This window comes from Crotalus tigris, unplaced genomic scaffold (genome assembly GCF_016545835.1).
Source record: "Crotalus tigris isolate CLP2741 ecotype Arizona unplaced genomic scaffold, ASM1654583v1 scf7180000018829.1913635, whole genome shotgun sequence".
Taxonomy (NCBI): Eukaryota; Metazoa; Chordata; class Lepidosauria; order Squamata; family Viperidae; genus Crotalus; species Crotalus tigris.
In genome coordinates this window covers 143855-162999 of record NW_024097219.1, presented here as the reverse complement: position 1 = coordinate 162999, position 19145 = coordinate 143855, and the positions used below count along the sequence as shown (strand labels likewise).

At 40.3% G+C, this 19145-nt stretch overlaps 1 protein-coding gene across 5 annotated transcripts in view; it reads right to left on the bottom strand.

Moving 5' to 3' along the window:
- CPLX2 (complexin 2) overlaps nucleotides 1-19145 on the bottom strand; it is a 138352-nt gene that overhangs the window by 15668 nt on the left and 103539 nt on the right. Inside the window, exon 1 of one of the 5 annotated variants that reach the window (XM_039356704.1) lies at nucleotides 8100-8278. The exons of 3 other annotated variants lie outside the window; for them this stretch is intronic. The gene's annotated coding sequence lies outside the window, so the exon portion shown is untranslated. Of the gene's footprint in view, nucleotides 1-4255; nucleotides 4311-8099; nucleotides 8279-19145 lie in introns of those variants that run through there. One more of the 5 variants, XM_039356703.1, reaches the window with a different exon arrangement.

The following is a 19145-nucleotide window of genomic DNA, read 5'->3' as shown; positions in this document are numbered from 1 at the left end:
CTGATTAGGGGGGAAAAAAATCCAACAATACCTGATGTAGAGAGCTTAATCTGACTCATTTGCTCTAATCTTGAAATGTGGGTTGCTATCTATCTCTAGGAAACTGTGCCGACAACTCACTTAGACCTGTAATTGCAGTGGTTAGCTGAGGTGAGAAATCCATATCTCTCTATGCTAGTTTCTAAAATGGAAAATATGAACTGATTTCTTTAGATCACATTAGGAGTGATGCATGTCCTTGTGTGCATTTCCCCCCCCCCCCCCGCTGTTGACTTTCAGGCAGCCTCCCCACAAAATTGATCCTGTCCTGTCCACCATAGATTAGCTACTGCTGTTTCTTAGTAATTAAGATCATTTTGGAAGGCAGAGAACACTGCAGCGGTCCAGGTCACAGAAGATAATGGCTTGTTAGCAGTGTGGCGTATTCTGTGTTACACTTAACATCAATGCTCTATTTTCCACAGTGCTTTTAAGCCCCACCACAAAAGCAGTATTTGTAGTTCTGGGCTATCTCTCTCTGATGCAATGCTTTGGTACAGAGTCAGTCCAAAGAAGAGGAGACTCATCTGAGCCAGTTGCAGCAACGTTCGGCAGAAAAGTGTCCCAAGTCTCTGTTGACTTTGAAGGAGATGTAAGATTATTAAGCTACAGTTTGCAAGGACTGTATTCTGGAGGGATAGTCTCATTAACAGAAATGGACTTCCTTTAGATTAAGCACCGACAACTGCAACTTAATTTTTTTAGAATCACATAGAGAGAAGGAACCACCTTCATAAGAGAATGAAATTCCAATAGGATGCAAGAGAAGAGCTGGAATCGTTTTTTTCACTTTGAGTACATAACTGTCTGTGGGATAGTCTATATCTTAATAAATGAGGCTCGAAAAATAAGGTCCATAGAATAATTCCCATTGAGTAATAGGCAAGATAAATCCTAGCAATAATAATAAGCCAGGGAATAATAACTGTTGGAGACAGAAAGGGCCTATGAGCTCATTTGTTGCAACTGCCCACTAATGAGAAATAAAACTGGCTAATATGTTCCGAGCCTACAGACCATCTGGCTGAATGCAACTTTCTTTTCACCAATCAGCAGCATTTGTATTTTGTGTTTTTCAGATTGTGGGAGAGAGACAAATTAATTATAAACTAATCAATGATACACCTCAGAAATGAAAAAGAAGAGGCATGGAAGGTGATACTTTCAACAATTGAGTGATTCACTGAACAGCAGTGGCAAAAAAAAAAAGTCATAAAATTCCGTGCAACTCAATTTTAACAACTATCTTGCAGAGCAATGGAAATTCTGGTCTGAATTGTGGTCATAATTCGGGGAGTGCAAGGCAATTTCTCTTTTTTAATATCCTTAGGTTAAAAAGAAACTTTATAAGGGCTTACAAAATTATAGTAACAGTGGACAGTTAATAAAGAGTGTGACTTTTAAAATAATTCATTAATGTGGTAACTAATGTATTCATGAAATTTACAGGATAAAGTTCTTCTTTATCACCACAATTACCTTATGTATTACAATTTTAGTTCCACTATGTTTTATTTGTCACCATTTTTTCTCACAAATATTCCCCCTTTTGTAGCAGAAAAGTGGGGTTAGGCAAAAATTTGGCAAACCTATAACTAAATTTGATTTTTAGCCAAGATTTCTTAAGGAGAATTTTCTCTCTCTTTAGAAAGAGTGTACCAGTTTGGTGTAGTAGTTAAGGCATTAGGCTACAGACTGGGAGACCAGGAGTTCTAGTCCCACCTTAGGCATGAAGCCAATCAGGTGACCTTGAGCCAGACAGTTTCTCTCAGCCCTAGGAAGGAGGCAAGGGCAAACCACTTCTGAAAAACCTTGCCAAGAAAACTGCAGGGACTTCTCCAGGAAGTCTGAAAACTGGACATGATTGAAAGGAAGAAAAATAAAAGAGACCCAACTTTCTCTGCTGATATTTCATCATGCCAATAAATAGAATGGGAAGTAGCAGCTAGATATTGTATAAACAGGACAGAGTGAGGATCCTGGTATAATGACTGATCCTCACAATAAGAGAAATACACCCTGAGATTTTATGGAACATTCTATAAACAGCTCCTGTCCATTCATCCTTGGACACTTGGGTAGAAACAATATTTTAGACATATGCAGCAAAAGAGAGAAGTTTTTCAACCAACAAGCCAATAAGCTCTCTTCCCTCAACAAATCACCTATAGAGCTTCAGCAGCTTGCTTCCTGTGTGAGTTGATGACAGTCAAGCAAGGGGCTTGCTTGTAGATCTGCCAGGAATGCCAATTGCCTGGCCTTGGGACCAAGTTCTTCTGCATTGGCTGCCACACACAGATTCAGAAATTAGTTCTGCTGTTGTGTTCTTTATCTGCACTGCCCTGTTAAATACACAAGCATGCTTGCTTCCTCCCCACTGTTTATGTACCCATGTCTCAATGTGCCTTCAAGACACACAATCTTAAGATCTCCTACAAAGATGTTTCTAGAAAAAACACAAAGAGTAAAATTAGATTTAATATGTGCAAATATGGATAACAATTATAATTCCAGATGGTGGGAAATTTAACCCCTTTCTCTCTCAGGAGATTTGAGGACCCTGAGGAAGACACCTTCTTAGAACGGAGATTTCCTTTGGATTGGATGTCTGATATTTAAATGGGACGAGATCATCATAACATGAGTGTGTTGCCTGACTGGCTGGGAATCATGGGAATTGAACTTTGAGACATCTGGAAAGCATTTAGGAAGGAAAAATTGTGTTACACTTTGCAAGTAATGGTTTGATTGCTTACACATACTCCTTCCATTTTTTATAACATATCCTTGCATAAAATATTTCCCCCTTTTTTAATAGACAAATTTATTTATGGTCTCTCCATTTCTTGCACAAGCACACATAATTTTTCACTGTTACTCAGACCACTAGAGGCTTTTATAATTATTTTCACAGGCTACACTTGCACACTCTCTCTTTCCCAACAATGCAGTTCTCTCTTTCTTCCACTCACAAGGTGTCTACCAGCAGCCATATGCTCATGCTCTCTTGCACAGAATGGACGCATGAAGAGACATATACATCCATAGTTTCTTTCACACCTAATCTATCAAATGGCCCCTCCTCCTTCACCTCCTTTTCTCTCAGTTTGGTGAAAAATATGACTCTCTCTTTTCATTTTTCCTCTTGGCACACCTTTCGCTGCCTTAAACCTCTTTAGCTTTCTCCCATATGTGATATATATTTATATGCACACGTATTTATGTTAAAGACACTTCAAGTTGACTAAATAATGCACAGTGGTGTGGGGGAGGGGAATACAAGAAGGTAAGCTCAGTTGAATAGGCTGAAGCTGGTCAATTTACATTACTATTGGGCAATGGGTGATAAGAGGAAACCATGAAGAAATGCTATCTACCTTGGCTTTCAATCTATAGATTCATGAATCATTCAAATGCCGTTATGTGCAGGCCTCTGTGCTGAACATTCTATCATATATTTCTAGTGAGGTAGTTTATTTTGACAGTATATAAGATGATAATATCTGTGAGTATTTCCTCCTGCACATGACCAACTCACCTAAGGCAGACAACCAATTTCCAAATTCTTTCATACAGATATTGTAATCTATCCACTGTATATATATTTTTAACCAAGTAAATCAATCTTCAGAAATCCAGGTAACTCAACAGGGCTTTTCTTTTTTCTACAAAACGCATATGCTTATCCTTTCCAATCCCCTCTCAACTCAGTAAAGATTCAGAGAGTGAGAAATACTAGTCAGCTTTTTGCATAATGTGTGAATTGTGTGTGCTAGAGGGTGAATGAGTGAATGAAATTCCATTTGGATACTGATTTCTAATCTCAAAGAAGCACAGGTGGCAGCATCCTTCAGCATCTGTCTAGCTTTCCTATAGAAACTTCCATTGCAGAGTCTGGAAGCAATGAAAGTAAAAAAAAACCCAGCGGGATTTGGACTTTTGACACAAAGTAAGTAGATTGGAGGTTGGTTGACATAGCCATGTTTTGCACTGCACTGTACCAAACGTGACCAATAAAAAAAAAATCACAACGAAAAAGACACGCAAAATGTTTTAAGACAGATTTAACAATTTTAAAGCAGCATCAAGAAATGTTACATTGCCAAACCTGCTAGTAGATTCCCCCAATTAAAAGTATCCTGCAGCTGAAATGCTCCCTCTTTACCATTTTCATTAAATGCATGCACATAATTAGAAAATAATTTTTTTGACCCACCTGATTTAGGCTCTGCTTCCCACTCTCTAAAAGAGGGCTGACTCCTGCTTTCCTTGTTTACACACATGCTGAACTTAAGAGCTATCTGTGTTACATAACCATGCTTTATTTACTACTGAGAAACAAACATATGGTCAAGTTGTGCCGAAGCTGCATTTTTTTCCTTATGAATGTACTCAGGTGATACTATATGAAAAAAAAATACACATTGTATATCTAACAGGTGCGTAAAGGTTGGGTTGTAGTTTTTAGTTTTTGTATCTATAAAAGTCAAATAGAACACACATGTAGTAAATAAAGGTCCAGGACAGACACAAGCACAGCACTGAATTTGAGCCAAGATTCTCAGCCCTGATTTCAATATCCTGAAATAAACTAATATACTAAGGATATATTGAATGAATTTTACACCTCAACAATTTTGATATCAACAGAATTTTGGTAAATGGGCACACTAATAATTCTCAGTATGAACAGTTAATGTGTAAACGGGAACATTAACATCCAAAGCGATCCCAAGTTTCCTCTCAAAACTCCAAGATTGAAAGTTTTGTTTCAAACAAATAAAACCCAATATTTCTATGAAATTATTTACGAGAGGCACCTGAGTTCCTATGATAACATGCACACTCAGCACACAATTGATGCCTAGTTATTGTTAAACAGTGGTAGACGTTAATGAAATAGAGACTATAGAATGTTCTAAGAGTAGTGCATGCCATGTTAGATTGAGTAGGAATACTAAGCAACACTTTGTAGGATCCACACTTATACATTATGTACAAATAATATGCTGTAAGATACATGAAAAGAGATATAAGCACAAAACAAAACAAGTATAAAGATGCTTATAAAACTAACATTCTACAAAAGTAAGAAACCAGAAGAGGTGCTTCAAATAATTTGAAAGTCATGACAGCCATGATCTGTATGAAGGAGATAAGCTAGTTTGTGCTTTGGAGAACTGTTTGCACACTAAATATAATCCATTTGTTTTATATGGCAGGGAGATTTCCCCCCCCCCCCCAAATTACCTGAACTATTACACTTGTGTGAGATCCATATCTTGAAATAATCTTTTCAAGAAATATTCTAGTAGGAAAATGGGCAGGAGGATAAACTAAAAGCAGCCCAGAGAAACTATACAATTGTTTTTTCTTGGAGTATTTCATGCAAAGACTGGGTTTGAAGGTATTGGTTGATATTGGCTTTTTTTAAAAAAGTTGCATTTGATATACTCAAAGATACTTTATGAGTGTCATATATGAAAATTCACATACGCGTACACACACACACACACACACACACACACACACATACACACACAAATGAATAGAAAATTGAGAGGGAGAGATTCCCTACTTCCTTTTTTTGGTTTTTTTCTGCTGAAATCTGAAGAATTTTGAATCTCTGAACACCTTGCTAGGGGTCAGTGAGTCTTTCTCTTGCTGATTTTCTTAATATCTCAGAAAGGAGTTTGAAGATGAGATATCGCACCAGTTGCAAGCTCCAACTGCTGGAAGGAGAAAGTGAGGTAAAAAGAGGGCGGGGGGGGGGAAATAATCCACTATGAAGGGAAGCAAGAGAACCATGCAGCAAGAGCTTTCAGAGGGTTGGGGCAGAAAAGATGACTCTGGGAGAGTCTGAGAATCCAGATGGCTTCAGTCTCACTAGCTCAGTGGTTCTCAACCTTTCTAATGCCGCGACCCCATAATACAGTTCCCCATGTTGTGGTGACCCCCAACCACTTATACATCACCTGGTGCCAGGGGCATGGCCAAAGAAAAGGGGAAAAAAATGGCGGACAGCCTTGTTTGGCGACCCCCGTGAAATGGTCATTCGACCCCAAATGGGGTCCCGACCCACAGGTTGAGAACCACTGCATTAGCTGAACCTCACTGACTAAAGGAAAAGAATACTATTGGGAACCTTAGGGTTCATTTGTCATAAAGCTGTCTGGCTGGACAGAGTGGAGAAATTCTGTTCATTAGTTCTCTAGCAGATGAGTTAAAGCGATGGAGAGCAGAGATCTCCAAAACAAGAGGGGAGGTCAACCGCAAGCAGCTCTGGGCAAAACATAAAAGTGGGCATGGCTGGAAGTCTCCTTTTCTCTGTCTGAATAAAGATATGGACACAAGTTCTCCAAATATCTCATCCCAGATTTTGTCTCATTTCCTGAGCTAGAGGAGCAAGTGAAGGAAACCCATGGAACATTTTCCAGGTTTTTACTTTTGTGCAGATAAGGCTGTACTACTGCCTTGTCTCTATGATCCTGAGGATGGGCTTTTGCTGGCTTTTCAGTCCACCGCAGTTTGGACAATGTCATCCAACAAACATAATCTTCAAGAGATATTGTGTACTCAAATGATGAATAGGGAGGGGAGATGGTGGCGGCTAAAATCTACAATCCTGTTAGGGTTGAGCCAAAGCTGGTTCTTCCCCATTCAGACACAGACAGCCTTGGCAGCATCACTTGGCTGACCTGGGATTGAGTATCACCAGCATTTCATTCCTATCAGTGAGAAGCCTCCCCTCTGGAATATGGCCAGCCTGTCCTATTGCCCTTCCATAAGACTGGGAAGATACGGCCCTTCTCCTGGGCACCTGGGTTGGGATGTTAGCAGGGAAGTTCTGGCATGGGCATATCTGTCTTGTGGTTTATTATGAGCATCGAGCATTAATGCATTGTGATTTTTTAAAAAAATGAATTTGCTTTTATTTGCCATTCAGAGGTTCTTAGATAGATAAGTGGATTAATAAATGAACTGTTTCCACCTCTTGCTCACTGGCCACCTGTCCCATATCTCGAGAGTTTGCCTTCCTATCAATGAGCAGGTGCAATAATTGCTCATTTATTTCCATGATTCACCTTTCACTGGCCGGTTCCAAACTACCAGGATGACAGTGGGAGTAGTGGGGAATACAGGTGCACAGAGCAAAAGGAGAAATTGGCAGAGCAGCCAGCCGAGCCCTGTGGACAGACTGCAGGTGGAGCATGTGTGTCAATCTTTCTGGGACTTGCAGCATTTCCTAATGCTCATGGGGGGGGGGTGTCAATCCACCGCTACCAGGTAGATAGGTGTCTTCTCGTTTGCTTGGAAGACTGCGTGTGACAGGTTGTAGGCAAGTTAACTGCATTGCACACGATATCCCCTTTTCTCCTCTCCCTTCAGTTTTCACTCTCCCAACTTCTCCTGGTCCATTTCTCCCGCTCCTGATATACGGCGAATACCGTGCAGTTTTTCCCCACCTCCCCTTTCAGCATCCCGCATTATCCAACCACCATCCGCACTGCCGACTTATTAACATGCAGAGCAGGCAGCTCGCAGCTCCGATCCGCCACGGGTAGCAGGCAGAGATCGCAGCCTCCCTGCTGGTCTGCCAGCCTGGCTTCCGCCAACGAAGCAGGGAGCTCAGTCCAGAACTTGGACAGCTCCTTCCCGGGAACTCCCGGCTTCTGGCGGGGCGATTCCGAGCACAGCCTCCAGGTAGCGGACAGAGAGGCGGCAAGCTGGGACCCTGCCCGGCGCGCTCTGAGAACTCGGCCGGCGCGCTGCAAGTTCTTGCACGGGGCTTAACCGAAGCGAGGAGCGCTCGCGGGGCAGCCTCGAAACGTCTCGCCCTACTCAGGCTCGCAGAGAGGCAGCTGCAGCAAGAACATGCAAGACACCACCACCCGGTTTCGCCACCCCTCCCCCGGCCAGGGTGAGCTTCCAGAGGCGACTCTTAGCCCTGCGGGTTCTCCCTGGACACTCCGCGGCTGGAGAGAACCCTCCGTCCGTCCGCTCGCGCCCCGCCCCCGCCCTTCCCGCGGGGCTCCCGACTGGCCCGCTGGCCCACTCACCGCAAGCCCGCGGCCGGCAGAGGGAAGGGGCTGCTCTCTTCAGTCCCGCGGCGCCCAAAGCCCGCCTCCCGCTCTTCCCGCAGCCTGACGGTGCCGCTCCAATCACTCCCCTGCAACCCTGACGCGCCTGCCCGTCTCTTTCCGCGCTGCCTGACGGAGTGGGCCGGCTCATGATGCTGGGGATCCTGCAGGCTCAGCCTCCTCTGTCTCCCTGGCTGGGAACCAACGCGCGGCTCGCTCTGCCCCCACCTTCGCACCTCCCCGCAAGGGCATCCCTCCTTTCCCCACCCCACCCCCGCCCGGCTGGCTAGTATGAGTCACGCGTCACCTTCTCAATCGTTGGCTCGTTTGGCTCTCTGGGGCCCCAGCAATTAGGCACAGAGCCACTGACAAGGACCGCTGCCACTTCGGAGGGAGTATTGTTTTCCCCCAGAGCGTGTGGGTGGGTGTGGGTGTAACAGGTCAAGGATGCTACTAGGGGAAACCGCTACCATGTTGCAGCTCCAGAGACTGGTGTCCGTGGACCCCCATTTTGCTCTTCTGCAAACCTCAAAGATGATTGCAAAATATTGAGGGACAAGGGAAGGGCAAACCCACACCCACACCAGGGAAAAAAACTAGTCTTACTAAAAGTGTCAGGCTGCAGCTAATTGAAGCAGTGGGATACAGTTTGCCCAAGCAGAAATCACATTAGCCCTTGCTTTCCCTATTCAAGAATTCCCAGGGAGCAACCCAGCTGGTCAAAACCTTCTCTGGTCACTAGTGGGACTTTCAAGAACAGAGAATTGCTGTGGAGAGGATCTGGTATTTTTCAGGCAGATCCTCTGAATCTAAAAAGCTGAATTCCATCTTACTTCAATAGGGTTCCCTGAAGGATGAATTCTGGTGTGCCACCATCCTTCACCTTCAGGGTCTCATCTGTAGCACTAGAATAGTAATCGTGATTCATGTGAAAGAGGTGAGATTGAGCAAAAAATACATCACAAGAAAAAAAAAAAAAAGAGAGAAACAGTTTCCTAATATCTTTACTTTAAGGAACCTCAACAGATGGCAGCATCTGATTGACCTGTCTAGGTTTGGAGGCTGAGCCCTGATTAGTCCTTGGACAGGAGACCAAGTAAGAAATTCCAAGGCCAGAGCATAATTTTTAATTTTTTTTACACATGTGTTCATGGAGTCACCAGGCGTTCAGCCAGCTCAGCTTGAGGATATCCTTTTTTTTCTCTCTCTCTCTCTCTCTTTATGGAAGGATTATTTATTCTTAAAGTTTGTCCAAGCCGCTGGCATAATTAGTATGTAAAAGAAGAGCTGCCTTCAAGCTCAGATTGTGACTCCATGGATGTGCACATACAGTGTCTTTGAGGGCAGTGTGGAAGGGGTTGCTTTTTCCTAGGCAGGAGTTTCCTTCATTTTTCTAGTCCGCAGGAGTGCCTGTAGGCCTGGTGGCATGAAGGAGTCCTTCTGGGCAGGAATAATGGGGCAGGAGAGAATTGTGGGGCATTGATTAACAATCCACCATGACTGGGAGAACAAAATGCTGAGATTCTTTCAGGTAAAGAGCATAGGAAATGGTTCATCATTACAGGTATTCCTCGAGTTACGACCACGACTGAGCCCAAAATTTATGTTGCTAAGTAAAACATGGGTTAGGTGAGTTTTATGATTGTTTTATGACCCCATTTTATGACCTTTCTTGCCACAGTTGTTAAGTGAATCTCTGTTGTTAAGTGAAACAAGCTTCCCCTTTATGACTTTGCTTGTCATAAAGTCACAAAAGGTGACCACATGACCCCGGGACACTGCAACTGTCATAAATATGACTCAGTTGCCAAGCATCTGAATTTTGATCAGGTGACCCTGGAGATGCTGCAACGGTCGTAAGTATGAAAAACAATCATAAGTCACTTTTTTCAGTGCCATTGTAACTTTGAACAGTCACTAAATGAACTGTTGTAAGTCGACGACTGCCTGTATTATTATTTTGCCTCTTTTTCCCTAGCAGATTTATATCCTGTCCAGATTCTCTTTGATTTTTGGTTACAATGGATGAATGTGGCTCTCCTCCTACAATGTCCTGAATATTAACTCTGGAAGCTGGTTGTTGAATACCAGGGTTCCAATTAATCCAGAAAGGTAATAAGATATAAAACTAGAAAAACTGCATTATTTAAAAACCTTTTGCCTTTGCTCTTGGAATCTGACATTCTCATGTTAATTCATTATAATTTTGTTATGTCTTCAAGGTCAGCTGAATTAACCAATTGCAACAATTATTCTTTTATATTTCAAATACAATCCTAAAAAGTCCTATCAAGAACAGCCTTAAATTTGAATTGTTCAAGAAGACGGCATGCAAATGTTGGAATTAATTAACTAGCAGAATTCAAGCTGATTTGTTCCTCTTTTTTTTACTCTAGCTCTCTTTTTGTAGTTGTATGTGTAAAAGAAAATCATATCCATCCCTCCATAACCACCCTGCTATTTATTTTTCAGGTAAGCAACATTATGCAAAGTCTAGAAGAGAAGAAAAAAAAAAAATACAGAAACCTTTAGAAATTCAAGGCAAGAAACACAGTAAAAAAGAAGAAAGGATCTATAGCTAAACCAGGTTTAGCTGTACCTTCCAAATTACACTTGGGCTTTACAAACTATCCGTTCTTCCGCCACATTTATATATCACTTCACACACATTGTATTTTGTTCTTTAAATTCTTTCACCTCCCTCTTGGGAATATTATTGTCTCCACCCGACATAGAGTTTCTCATCTCTCCTTATCTTCTCAACCCATTCATTCTTCCTTCGTATATTTGTTTTGAGATTTTATTATTCTCTCTGCATGACCAAAGCATTTCAGAGTACTTCTTTTCTACTGAACACTTTTGCATTCAGTTCACATTCATTCCAGAACCATTCAGGCTTGACCTCTTCTCTTCTGGTTTTATCACATACTACTTAAGTCCTCCATTCCCACACAGATTTAGGTTTTTTTCCTGCTGCCACATTCCGCATTTATTTCCATATAACATAATGGGCACAAGCACTCTTATGCAGGAGTTTTCACTTATTTCAATAACATATAAACAATGTCAAGACTTTCTCATTAAACGTTCTACCAAATTATACAAATACATTTATTATGCTACATTTTCACCATGAATACGTAATTTGCAATAGTTCACTCTGTTCTCTGCAGAGTTACTTGATCTTTGGTGCACTACATTATAGATTCATACTCTTTGTTGCATTAGAACCATGGAAGGATTTTCAGAGGTCATCCTGTCTAATTCTCTGCTCAGGAAAGATCCACTACAGATGATACTGGATCCAGACACTTTTGAAGATCTCTAGTGATGGGAACCTTACTTTATGTGGAAGAGCTGGTGGACAGCTCTTTATAAAGAGGGAGTTCTTCCTGCTATGTAGCCTAAATTACCTTCCTTTAAAAATTCATCTATTGCTTCTGGTCTTTCCCTTTGGAGGAACAAAGAATAACCCATTCTTTCTATGTGACAATACATTAGATATTTGAAGACTGTGACTCTTTTAATATTAACTGTTCCTCGCTCATTTTTTGCAATTATCTTTTTCTCTCTATATATGTTATGCAATATCTGTCAAAAATTTTTTTTGGCATGCACATTCTCTTAGTGCTTTTCCTCATCCTCAGCCCTTTTACCTTCTCATTCCACCTTTTCATTTCTGTATTTCAAAGCATAATTATTTTTATTCTGTGAAAATGAAAGCTGTTTTAACATCCTTTTTCCTTGTCTGCTTTCTATTCATTCAGTTGAGATTTCTAACATTTTTTTCATACAGGACTTACTTTCATTGTGGTCATTATATTTACATTTTAATTTCTTTCACTTCTTTGATTTTCTTTCTTATGAATGGTTCTGAAGATTTACTTGTAACACTACCTTATAATCGTCTGTTCAGGTCTCCAAATATTCCAGTCAATTTTTCCTGAATATTCTTGTTCTGTTCTTACTCATCCATTCATAACAAGTGACAGAATATTTCCTCCCGTCCCCGCAGATTACATTCATTCAACCACTTGAACAATTTTTATCAAAATCCATATCTGGTTCTCCAATATTATGTGCCCTCAAGTCATTTTTCACTCTATATTGTAATGATGGACTTTAATTCATCACAACTGAAAAGTATGAAACAGAAGACAACTGATGTAAGGTTTGAGCACCTTGAACTGTTTCCCCCAAAAGTTCAACCAGACCTCCAAAAGTTCAGCCTGAAATGCAACTATGAAGTGCATATCATTTCTCTGGAAATCTGAGGTTGTTCTGTCTAATAGATAAAACTGTTTTATATTATATGCAGAACTGACTCATTCATAATACTACTGGTAAGTGAATTATCTAGAAATAATAATGTAATAAGGATTTAAATATCAACATATATCCTTCTCTGCCCCTTCCCTTTCCTTTCTTCTGTCCTTTCCTTCCACTTCCCTTATTTGCTTGTTCATTTATTTATTCCGGTATTTATAAAAGTAATTCAAATAATTCCATCTCTCCAAAGATGACTGGTTATAATTTAATTGACAGTTCTAAGAGTATGCGAGTTTTCCTACTAGTTCTGGATTTTTCTGTAAGAACAAGAATGTTGTGTAACAAGGTGCTAAAAAGTGAGGTATGTGGACACTTTTTGCTAACTCAGATTAATGTTTCCATGCAACACTCTTCCAAACAGCTGCTGATCTGAGAAGCTACTGGGGCTCAAACAATTGGCTTCTATCAGCCTGAGGGAATATCCTTCCTCACTCCCTTTGAACAGTAGATTCCCACATTTTAAACCAGCAGCTTTTAAAATTGTAAGATATACAATTCAGTGTAACAGCATAATTGCAAAATAAAATGAAATAAAAACAGCATACTTCATACTTCTAGGTATTTTGCTCACATTGCACAGTGGATTGTCAGCTGCATTGACTCCAATTTATTGCTAGGCTTGGTGTAAAGCTGTTATTTTAAGATTTAAAATAACCTGGGACCAGGTTATTCTTATTTCTGTCTCTGACTATATTTGAACCCTAGAAACCTTCTTTAGAAACTCTGCCCCAGTGCTCCCTTCAATGAAGTGGGACAAATAATGACTGGAACGGGACCTTTTTGACTACGGTGTTCTGCTTTTACAACAATCTTCCCAGAAATTCTTCCTTGCAACCACATTTATATGTGTCCAAGTGTTAATGCCTTTCCAGTAAGATAAGATAGGGTTGGTATGTTCTGGAACCTGTTGATTAAACAGTGTAAACTTGTGGAACCCAGAATTGAACCTTCTCTTTGAAGTGTCTTGCTCCCTGATACTCCTCCTTGAGAGTCCTGTGTCTCCCATCCTAATGACATTCAGAAAGGGTGGCTGCCCCCTAGTCTGGGTTTTATTTTAATCAGTAGAGTGTAGTCTTATGGTTGGTTGTGATTTCCCTGCACATATAACTTGTTTTTCCTCTTTTAATTGCCCAGAGTCATTAAAGAGATAGGCACTCACACTGTCCTTTTCAACACCAGATAAAGACCTATTTATTCAACCAGAGCTCTAAAATTATGGATGCTTTTTATTTTAAACCTCTTTGCTCTGAAATTATACCTCTATCTGAGCAGTAATAATTTCATTGATTTCAATTGTACTTTAATGCTGTTAGTGCTCAAAGACATTGTATTTTAGAGAAACCTAATAAGAAACTAAAAGAAAGGAAATCTCTTTTGTGATATATACCTTCTGAAAAGGAAGGGCCAGATAAGGAGCCCTATAGCTTGTTCATTGGTTCAAGTCACTTAATGGAGTATGCATCATTAGTCATACTCTCTAATCATCTAATTTGCTTTTTAAAAAAGCCAGACCTTATGGCTCTTTCCTGGTTTACTCATTTCATATCTGCAGGACCATAAAAATCAGAAAAGAAATAGTGAGGAGCATAACAAGGAACATATATCTTTGAAACAGCAGGTTTAAGCTCCTCTTACTTAGGGGCTGAGCATTTCAGCTCTTAAAAGGTATCTGCTTACAAGTAAACATTCCAATTCATCTAGGGGTAAATGTGCAGTGAACTCCCTTGCTTGAACATAGCACAGGATTCAGAGCATCATGAGAAATGTCACGGTATAAGGTCCGGGAAGGCAGTGGCTAGTGCTGGCGTCATCTCCGACATGGGAAGATCTTGAGACCTGCTGAAACTGCAGCTGGCATTCCCTTTCTTTATTTTGCAGGGTGGTTCCATATAGTTGAAATGTAATTCATATACTCTCTGATGCCTACTCCTCTACATTGTGCTTCTTTTCCCACATACTCTGCTCCATTGGCCATGGATTGTATAAATTAAACATCAGAGCCTGCAACCCTAGATAAAATTAGTAAGAAGTAAACTCCACTGAGCTTAGAAGAATTTGTTTCTGAGTAAGCATTTCTACCACTGTGTGCATATCTGCACAAATGTTTATAATGCTGAATGATATTTGCTTTCTTCTCTCATGCTTGCTTTGGATTTTGGAATGCAAGCTTTTTAGGGCTTACTATTCCTAAAAATCTGAATTTGTACTAATTAATGAATCTAGAAGCTGTCATTGCTGGGCAATATTATTGTAATGATGCTATTGAGTCACAAAGTGTTAGAAGTGAATGAATGAACAAAAAACATGACAATAAAATGGATCTAAAGTATATTCAATAAGTTATGCCATTGCAATCAGGGTAAAAAAAATACCCATTTTTCTCTAATAAAGAATTTATTTAAGATAAAGCAACATGGCTATTATCCCAGAGAACAGTTTAGCATGCCAAACCCGGAAGCATTATAATATCAACTTGTCTCTCCATAAAAACAGACTTGTTCCTTAGCCACAATGAAGTTATCTTGAAAAAGCACTATTCCCTTTTGCATAACTAATGGACCATGGCAAGAAATACAAGGTAGTTTTCTTTAAGAAACTGTGGAGATGGTGATGGCTTTGGAAGAAAGATTAACGAGATAGTGATGTTATTCATTTCCTTGAGTAGGAAGGAGAAAGATGATGAAAAAACCTCCATCAACCACCGCTGCAACCTGAGGACTGTTGAATTCTGCACTTGTTTTTGTCAGAGCCTTTCACTTAATGGTTGGTGCACATAGCAGAGCATTACAAGGAGAGAATTTGGAAGTTGATTAAAACAACTCCTATAAGAATCTCTAGAGATAAAAGACATTTGTGATGATAGGCACAGATACAGTGGAAGGACTAAACCTAAGAAAGCACTCTTCGATGAAACATTGTTGAATGCAATCACTCAGCTACAGCTCTGTGGTATTCTACTACCTAACTACCTCAGATGTCTGGTTGTAACACACAATTGAATTATCAAACAGTGCCAGTCTAACAGAAGCTACAATCTTACTCTATATCACTATTAACACAGCTAGTGCTTACAGGCCCTGGAGGCAACTTAGGGAGGAGAAAGAAACAGAACCCAAAGTGGGTTTCCCTTCTGCACATATTTAATGGAACTGAACCAGCTTTGAAAGAAGCGAGTCACTGAGACAAGCAGGGGAATGATCTAGCAATTTTCTCCTGTCAGCTTCCTACTCACATTAGGACTGTTGCAGAAAAGTTATTTTCTCTGTCCCAGGTACTGATGCTTAGGGGGAAGCTACAGTAAGGAAAACATAACCCCAGAAGAGCAGATGAATGGCTTGAAGACAGGTTGGTCAAAGCAAGCTGCCCTGAAGCAAAATTCAGATGGATAGTCCTGCTCAGATTTTGCTCATGTAAATGTGTACTCATTGGGGGAAACATTTTCAAAAGGGCAGATTTGGATAATAAGCATATAGAGCCTCCCTTTAAGCAAGCCCTACCCGAATAAAAGGCTTTTGATATGAGAAACATGCTGTTACATAACTACCCAAAATGGCTTATGTAAGAGACATTTCCAGCACCACTTCACTTCCTGAGGATTAGAAATGTGGGAGATTCCCAGTGATAGACTTTATTGCCTTGCACAAAGAGCAGAATCCAATGGCAAAGAGGTGCAAATGTATGCTATGTATGCTTAAATTTAGTTTATGGGAAAGAATCAGGGTGGAGGTAAGTTCAAGCTACCAAAGGAATTGGAGTAAAATGCATGTTTTTCCAGCAATGATCCCATTAAAAAGTTTATATTCCCTGCATTTTGGTTTGGATTACAACTCAAAGCGTATTTCCTTCTCATGGATAGAGCTTTCTGAAATACTGCTTCATTGGTGCATGTTATGCAGACTTTTACTGTGAACTACATTCTAAATGAGGTCTTCCTGCCAAAGCTACTAATAGAGGAATGACTTTCAGTTTGAAAATAGGAAAAAATCCCTCAATTGTCCCTTTTTTCTGGGTCTCATTTTTCCAAGGTTAAGTTGCTTCAACCAGAAGCTGCTTCAACCAGAAGCTGCATTTTTAAAACATAAGGTTCTTTGAAAAATTTATGAAACATTTCTCCAAACAAAATTTTGTATGCATTATGTCCTAATTTAGCCTGATAGTTTCCCAACATCTACATGTTCCCCAGTATAATGTATTTTGGTGTGTATATTTTTGGGTTGTGATATTTTTCACATCTGAAAAACTCAAGATTGATATTTCTGTTCCAACTTGGCAACAGTCAGGAAGTGTGAATTGAATAACTTTATACTTCAATGGAATTTGGTCAAATTCTGTTCTTTTCCCCTACACTCTCTCTTTTCTATGGGCTGAATATCCAGGATCAGTTCTGTTGCAGTGCTTGAGAAGTTACTGGCATTTGTACTTTGAACAGCTTCATTAAAAACACATCCAATAAACAGGATTACATTTATTTATTGCCACATTCAGGTGCTGACTTAATTTTTTTGTCCAATAGAAAGGCTGATTGCCAAAATGCAGCCCATGGATGAGAAACTACTGAAACTTAGCCCCTTTTCCAGTCATCTCTGTTTCCCAATATTACTTTCTTCCAGTACCTTGCTCTGATGTAACATGTCCTCTGCTTTCCTGCTATGATGCTGCTGTCAAGAGCAGTGGCCAATAGCCCCTAAATTGAACTCATTAATGAACAGGACTATGAAATCCTTAACATGGTATTACTGTCAGCATTCTCACTGATATCAGAAAGACAAACCCTGATAGACAAAATAGAGCAGCTGCATTCTCTTTTTCCATTAGTCCAGTCAAACAACAACAACAAAAAACCAGAAAGAGCTACCTCGAGCCCAACCTTCTGAAGCCAACAAGCAATCCAATAATCATCAGCAAAAGTGTGGGAGCAAGCTATGAATGAAAAAAACAAATGACATTTTGTAGGACTGACAAGCTTTTGCAAGAATCATGGTGGTGCCTGTGTAGATCATGCCCCAAAGTGTCACTGTTCTCGCTTCAGCCTTCAGGTCTGTGACAACAATTAGACAAGTGCATGTTATGTGGGAAATGAACTTCCTGGATGTTTTTCTCCCCCCCCCCAAATGAAGGGCAGTTAATGTATGTGTGTATGCATGCATCCATTTCTCTGGAAAAATAGCAGAGATAATGGAGAAAGCTATTTAACCTGCCTGCTTTTGTTTTGCTTTCCCCTTTACACATTTGCCCAATTAAACAGTCCTCTCCAGACTACAGTCTGTCTCACTGGCATGCATTTTTTCACAAAGCAAACACACAGAGCAATAAGGGGGTATTTTTAACTGAAAAACGGCACAAGGGATCTCCTGTAAACATTTAAACAACCCTCAGATCTCCAGAGAAATGATTTGCCCTTCGTAGTTGCATTTGAGGCTGAACCTTTGGAGGTCTGATTGAACTTTTTGGGAAAACAGTTCAAGGTGTTCAAACCTTATATAATTTATCTTCAGTTTCATATTTTTCAGTTGTGATGAATTAAAAGTCCATCATTACAATACAGTCTGGCCTTTGAAAATGAAGAGACATGTGGGTTCAAGATGTCTTGAGAACAGTTCATTGGGGGTTTGTGGCATTGGATCAGGCAAAGACATTCCATCTGACAACTCATTTGCTACAAGTAGTCCTCAACTTAGGACCACAATTGAACCCAAAATTTCTGTTGCTAAGCAAGACAGTTGTTAAGTCAGTCTTGCCTTATTTTATGACCTTTCTTGCCACAGTTGTTAAGTGAAACACTGCAGTTGTTAAGTTAATAAAACAACAGTTAAGTGAATCTAGCTTGCCCATGGACTTTGCTTGTCAGGAAGCCAGAAGACCCTGGGACAGTGCAACCATCATAAATATATGCCAGTTGCCAAGTATCCAAATTTTGATCACATAATCATGGGGATGCTGCAATTGTCATAAGTGTAAAAAATGGTCATAAGTCATTTTTTTCAATGCTGTTGTAACTTTGAATGGTCACTAAATGAATGGTTGTAAGTGGAGGCCTACCTGTAATGGTATCTATGAGAATGGCATTGGGAAACAGGAGGAAAAGCCGCAGCTTAGAAAACTGTCATGCAAAATGTATCTCAGCCCACAGAAGGAGTGGGAAGCAGCTAAAAAAGGACACTCCTTAGTTTTCTGGAAAGTAGAAGTAAAGGAGGGGGAAATACTTTCAGACATGTGACTGTTACTGTAACCTCACAATAAAAGTAATGTTAGTACCCATGGTTTATGCTCCTTTCTGTATTACCTTGAAGGGCTGACATTTGCATAGCATCCTAGCCCTGGCTCAAAGATGGCCCATCTACCATTTGTCAAGGACACATTCTCACAAAGGGCTTCCATATTGTTGCCAGTCTGTTGCTAAAGCAGGCTGAAGTTGGATCAGAAAGATCCAGCAGGAAAGTGATGGAAGAAGATCTCCTACGCAGACATTCTGTACTGCATATAGGATGAGTCTTCAGAGGACTAGTGATCTGCTGGCTCATTTTCAGGACCTTTCCCTACTTTCCAAAACAGATGAGGGACTGTGTGCCTTTGTGCCCATTTTTACTCTGTCTGCCAGAGAGAACAGGCATCTTTTTTATACAGTTATATCCTTTTCTTTTGTTTTCAGTTTAAAGGCAATTATTGACCTTTTGGGAAATCAGATGTAGGGTTTTC